The sequence below is a fragment of the Dromiciops gliroides genome, chromosome 1, assembly GCF_019393635.1.
Source record: "Dromiciops gliroides isolate mDroGli1 chromosome 1, mDroGli1.pri, whole genome shotgun sequence".
Taxonomy (NCBI): Eukaryota; Metazoa; Chordata; class Mammalia; order Microbiotheria; family Microbiotheriidae; genus Dromiciops; species Dromiciops gliroides.
In genome coordinates, this window is record NC_057861.1 from 361,863,520 (window position 1) to 361,870,431 (window position 6,912).

The 6,912-nt window shown below is 43.0% G+C and overlaps 1 pseudogene; it reads left to right on the plus strand.

The window, feature by feature from the left end:
• Positions 1–1,661: 1,661 nt before the first annotated feature.
• Positions 1,662–2,343, plus strand: LOC122749207 (annotated as a pseudogene).
• Positions 2,344–6,912: the final 4,569 nt, after the last annotated feature.

The following is a 6,912-nucleotide window of genomic DNA, read 5'->3' on the forward strand; positions in this document are numbered from 1 at the left end:
TATATATATATATATATATATATATATATATATATATGTGGATAGAGCACCAGCCCTGGAGTCAGGAGGACCTGAGTTCAAATCCAGCCTCAGACACTTAACACTTACTAGCTGTGTGACCCTGGGCAAGTCACTTAACCCCAATTGACTCACTAAAACAAAAACAAAAAAGCTGAAAGCACTATGCATATGTAAGCTATCATATTTTTAGCCTTCTGAATCACACCATCATTCTTTTTCGGTTATTTAGCTAATTTCTTCCTCCTACATAACCAATAAATAAGTCAGACAAGTCAAAAAATGATCATCCTACCATTGCATAAGAAACCTTGGTTTCCTAATCCCAAAGATAACTTAGAACTCAAAAGTCCTATGAGTCAATGAATAGGTAGGAATAGTGGTTGAAATATATAATAGTCCTAAGATGAGATTAAAGTTGCTTTATCCTTTCATAAAGAGTTTTTTCTTATTAAGTTCATCTGAATATGAAAAGATAACAAACCAGAAAAAGATATTATAGGAATGAAATGCATGAGGATGTCGAGGATTAAAAATTACACACACATGGGGCAGCTAGGTGGCGCAGTGGATAAAGCTCTGGCCCTGGATTCTGGAGTACCTGAGTTCAAGTCTGGCCTCAGACACTTGACACTTACTAGCTGTGTGACCCTGGGCAAGTCACTTAACCCCCACTGCCTTGCAAACAAACAAACAAACAAACAAACAACAACAAAAAAATTACACACACACACACACACAGAGCCTCCTTGTGGATTCTTGCTGACAATTATTCATTACTTTTTCATCAGTAGTCAGTGTTTGGAGTTTACCAGCATTCCAAAACACTGTTTTGTGACTAAGAATTTAGACAGACTTAGAATCATAGTTGTCTGATGAGGTGGCATGATAACTCAGTAGAAATTTACGGACAGATAAGAGTGAGCAAGCCATAGAGTCAAATGTAAACACCAGTTTCAAGAACAATGCTGAGAACAACTTATAGTCATTCTACTTGGTGTTTTGAGTTGGGGTACAAAACATAACCTCTTGTTTACAGAGCTGGAAATCTGTGGGGATAAGGAGAACTTCTGAGGATTCCTTTTTTAATTAGCATCAGACTATTGAATATTATACAGTAATAGGAATATTCTCCAGAGCCCTTAATTTCTATTGAATGTTTTAAAGGTTCATTTTGTGATAACAAAAAAGAAATTGATCTAACAATCCAAAAAAGGGGGGGGGGACACCAGAAGAAGAAGACCTTCAAGTGAGTGGATCCTCCATGGAGGATTTAAGAAATGACATGAAAAAAAAGAAGAAATGACACGAACAAGAATTGCAAAGGCAGAGGGGGCAGTGGTGTGGTGATTCAGTATCACTAATGAAGTAATCACATCAATGAAACAATATTCATCAGAGTACCTGAAATGTTTGCTGCTCATACAGCAACTCAAATCGCTGTGTCATTCTGATGAACTTCCCTCCTTGATGCCATGTTTGCATATGGTCTCCCTAATTAGACTGTGAGCTCCTTAAGAAAGGAGGCTGGAGGAATGGAGAGGGCGTAAGGAAGCCAGGAGTGCCAGAAGCCGCCGACCTCTAGGGACAGGTACAAAGGGGGCTCCTGGCCTGGCGTGGGCTCAGACGTCACCCTAGAATTGATGCTGAGCGGGCTGCAAGTCTGACTTCTGGCCTCCCAGCGCATGTCCGGCTGTGTCCATCTGTCTGGTGGCAGTGCAAAAAGGGCGGGAATAGAGAGAATGGAGGTGCCCCGTGGAAACAGGGATAAGATCGAAGCTGGGGGGAGGGGGGGAGCAGCTAGGTATCACAGTGGATAGAGCACCGGCCCTGGAGTCAGGAGGACCTGAGTTCAAATCGGGCCTCCGACATTTGACACTTACTAGCTGTGTGACCTTGGGCAAGTCACTTAACCCCCAATTGCCTAAAAAAAAAAGTTATCTCAAGAGCAAAGCTGGAGCAGGCCCTGAGCCCGGAGGTGCTGGAGCTTCACAGTGAAAGCGGCAGCCACGCCGTGCTCCCCCCACTCCCCAGCAGTGAGACCCATTTTCGTGCGGCCATGGTGAGCTCCCGCTTCTAAGGGCTGAGCTCCCTGCAGCGCCACCGATTGGTCCAGGCCTCCCTGGCCGAAGAACTCGCAGGCCCATCCATGTGCCCGCCATCCAAGCTCGGACCCCCGCCCAGTGGGGAGCTAACCCTCAACTAGACATCAGCCTTGCCTGCCTTGGGGGGGGAGTAAGAAAGACCTCCGGGGTGTCTTGTGAAACCGTGGAGAAGAGAGTAGGACACATTTATTCTAGATTTGTGGGAGGAGGCAACGACTGACCTTGATGGAGGCCTGCCTTCCCAAAATAAAAATGTGATTGTGTCAAAAAAAAAAAAAAAAGAAAGGAGGCTGTCTTTTACTTTTCTTTTTCTTTGTACCCCCAGGGCGAGTTGAAATGCCTGTACACAATAGGTGCTTAATATGTGTTTGTGGACTGAATGGCCACATAACTTGCATGTGCATAATTGTTGTCATCCTATCTCCACCATTAGACTGTGAGCTTCTTAAGAGCAGGGGCCGTCTTTTACCTTTCCTTGAATCCCCAGCACTTGGCACAATGCCTGGCACTCAGTAGGCACTTAATAAATGCTTGTTGTCTGGCTGAATCATTGCTGCCAAGCTCAAATGTCTCATTATCATGTGGCCATAATCTTGAATTCCCAAACCCTGTGCTAGCAGAGTTCTACCTATGAATTGACAGGTTCTACCAAATTGGAAAAGCTTTAAATATGATCGTGGTGACTGAGAAAGGTCTGATTTTGGAGTTAGAGGACATGTGTTGAAATCCTGGCTTTGTCTATCACCTTCATGGTCTTGGGGGGGCAGCTAGGTGACACAGTGGATAGAGCCCTGGCCCCAAAGTTGGGAGGACCTGAGTTCAAATCTGACCTCAGACACTTAGGAGCTGTGTGATCCTGGGCAAGTCACTTAACTCCAATTGCCTTAAATATCTGGGGCCATCTCCAGTCATCATAATAGATATCTTGCCACTGGACCCAGATGGCTCTGGAGGAGAGAGTGAGGTTGGTGATTTTGCATAGTCCTCTCTCACTTAAATCCAATTCACTGCAACCCATGACATCACCTCCTGATGTCATGGTCCTCTTCAGGAATGAAGGACAAATAACAACAACTCCATGGTCTTAGACAAGGCAATTTCATCTTTCTGGGCCTCACAGTATCTTCATCTGCCAGATGAGGGGCTAAATGGCCTTGAATTCCTTTCTAACTTTAAGTCTAAATCCCTGTGAATTGTATCTTTTGCTCAAGGACCAGCCTAGGAAAAAGAAGTTTATCTCCAGTCAGATGGTGTGTTAGAAACAACATGTACTTGGGTCATTGTTAAGTAGGCTAGAATAGTTTTTTCCCTAGGAAAATAATGAAACTGTCCTCAAGACTCCATTTGTCCAGAGGAACTAAGGCTTTTATTAAAATAGCTTTGAATTAGCCCTAGGTATCACAAGCCACTTCACAAAGAATCTGATCAGCTTTGATAGACTTCCTGTTGCCCTGTGAATCAAAAGACCCTTGGGGCAGCTAGGTGGCACAGTGGATAAAGCACCGGCCCTGGATTCAGGAGGACCTGAGTTCAAATGCAGCTTCAGACACTTGACACTTACTAGCTGTGTGACCCTGGACAAGTCACTTAACCCTCATTGCCCCGCCCTCCCCCCCAAAAGCATATAAAAGAAAAAAAAATAATCAAAAGACCCTCCTGAGCAGAAGGGAAAAGGAGCTGCCACCTGTACCAAGGTGAAATTCTTGTTAAATAGCCTTTTGATGTTTTTGTTACTGTGTTCTAGGTTACCTTTTGTTGTACTTTGGTCAGCTGGAGTCTCATTTAGTTCTAATTGCAAGCCTGATCTATCTGAGTCAGGCCTGGATCAGAAAGACTGGTCATTTGGGTGAGGACCTTTTTCTTTACATTGTAATTCCTGGAATAAAGGAAAATACAAAATTACCTTCAATTCATCACAGATACCTTCCTTTTCACTTCTGCAGTGATGTCCAGTGCACCACCTAAGGCCATCCATCTATATTCAGTCCTGCTATATGACTCACTCATCTCTTTTCCCCAGCATACATCTCCCTCCTTTTGAAAGATGAGCAAATTTAAGTTTGTAAAATTGAGCACGAGTTATGACACATCTTCCTGAAATCTTTTTAACCTTTTACTTTCTTATTTAAGAACCTTCAATAGCTCCCTATTACTTATATTTTTTTTCTTTTCTTTTTTTTTTTTTTCTGGGGCAGTGAGGGTTAAGTGATTTGCCCAGGGTCACACAGCTGTTAAGTGTCAAGTGTCTGAGGCCAAATTTGAATTCAGGTCCTCCTGAATCCAGGGCCAGTGCTTTATCCACTGCACCACCTAGTTGCCCCCTATTACTTATCATATAGAGTATAAAGTCCCCTGACTAATTTTTAAGGCTTGTCATAGTCCCCACCATGCCCACGAAACCAAGTTTTGAATAACTCCCTAACATCTAACTCTGCTCTAGTTGGATTTATATCATTAAGCATGCACCCATACACTTCATGTCCATTGCCACTTTCGATGTCTCTTCTCCAGCCTATCTTATATCACCTGAGATCACCCTCCACTCTTCCACTTATTTAAATCTCACTTATCCCTGAAGACCCACCTCTTGGAAGACTTCTCTCATACATTCATTGTTTTTCACTGAAGTATATTAAATTTATAGTCAGTAATTCCAAGTTTAGCATTTGATTTTTTGTTTGTTTGTTTGTTTTACGGGGCAAGGGAGTTAAGTGACTTGCCCAGGGTCACACAGCTAGTAAGTGTGTCAAGTGTCTGAGGTCGGATTTGAACTCAGGAACTCCTGAATCCAGGGCCGGTGCTTTATCCACTGCGCCACCTAGCCACCCCTAGCATTTGATTTTTAGCTAATTATTTCCTATTAAATTCGGAAGCATACACAGACAAGTAGGAGGGCTTTGAAAGTAATATGTGGGGGCAGCTAGGTAGTGCAGTGGATAGAGCACCGGCCCTGGAGTCAGGAGGACCTAAGTTCAAATCCGGCCTCAGACACTTAACACTGACTAGCTGTGTGACCCTGGGCAAGTCACTTAACCCTCATTGCCCCACCAAAACCAAAAAAAAAAAATGCTTCCCTGCTATTACCATCTTGACTTCCAGACTAGATTGTAAACTCTTTGAAGACAATGGGACCCGTTTACCATTGCCTGAGTCTGTATTTAGAGAAACAGTTCTAACCGCACCCCTTCCCCCTTTCCAAAGACTCTCCATGATTGGGGATGAGAGTCTAATATAAAGGCCTTGTTGTTTGTTTGTCCTTTTTTCTGAAAGAGGACCAATGAATGACATAAGGGTGCCATCTTGACTTGTGAGTGGATTGAATTTAAGTGAGGCAGAGCTATAAAAAATCTTACTCTCTCCTCCAGAGTCATCAAAGTTCAGTGGCAAGAAAAAAGTGAAGGTGACTGGTAATGGCCGGGGTACTCTAGATTATCTTGGCCTTTCCAAATTAAAGTCTTTCCCAGGCCTCAGTTTGTTTGAGGCAATGCCCATTCAAGGCTGGAGAATTGAGACAGAATTGAGACAGATGATGGCCTAATTTTCCAACACAAAAATATCAGTTTGATGAAATGGGAAATGACCAAAGACTCCCTGTCCTGAACACAGAGTGGTGATCGGGTAATTCAAGAACAGAAGAGCTATGTACCCCTTGGAAATTTAAAAGAAGGATCTTTTCTTTCCTTGGGGAAAAGGTGAGAAATTCCTTCTACTCAAGCAGATCCTTCCCTAACTAGAAACATCTGCAATCCTGAAATGCTTTATAAAGTATTTGCTATGTGACTAGACAGACAGGGGCTGCAAGAAGCCTTTGGGGCTTGTGGCAGACCTGGGCGGGGAGCATTAAGTGCCTGGGTGGGGTTTCCAAGCTCTCTGTACCAGAACCAGTTTGTATTCTCAAACCTGTGTTCCTAAAAAGAGATACAGATTCCCCCACTATATCCTAATGCAGATTTCTTCCACAAAATCTTGATGAAGACACACAGTAAAATGAGGATGAAGCGATGTTGTATTTGTGTATTAGGAGTTGTATGAAGCCTTTAGTAGTAGTAAGATGTAGAACCGAGATAAATTTGGACTTGGGGACCAAGTCCTCTGCTCAGTCATTGATGGTTTTGACATTGTTGACTTGCATTTTCTTCAGTTCCTCTTTGTTATGCTTCTTGGTAAAGCACATATTTCTCAGAAAATGGTGCCAACTCTTTTCAGGGACTTATGTTGTCTGCTACTGGGATGTCCTGGTACCATTTCTATCTCATGTGTTTAATGATTTTGAGTGGGAAGGTTGACCATCTTTATACCACCACTTGTGCTTCTGAGGATGGGGGGGCGGGGAGGAGAAGTGGGGAAACAGAGGGGCAAACAGAAACAGAGACTGAGAGAGAAAAACAGTCAGAGGCAGAAAGAAGGAAGGAGGGAAGGGGAGACAGAGAAACAAAGAAGTAGAGAGACATATAACATATCCCCAGTTCTTTCAGCTTATGGTCATGTGACAGGGATTCAAAGCCTGTTCTCCCAGCTTATCAGTGCTCTTCTTAAACTGTTGTTGTTGGTGTTGGGTTTTATTGTGCACAAAAGGCAACAAAAAACATCATTTCATGGAATACTGGGTCATCTCACCTTGCAGTGTATATAATGAATAAAAGCCAAAAACAAAAAAGTAAGCCACCATCAATATAATTGCAGTCTATTCAACGTTAGGGTTATGAAGAGGTAGGAGAAATGTGATGATGAATTAGATAAGAGCCCTCAAATTTGATATACAGTAGTTTCAATGTGAAGGCAGATATGG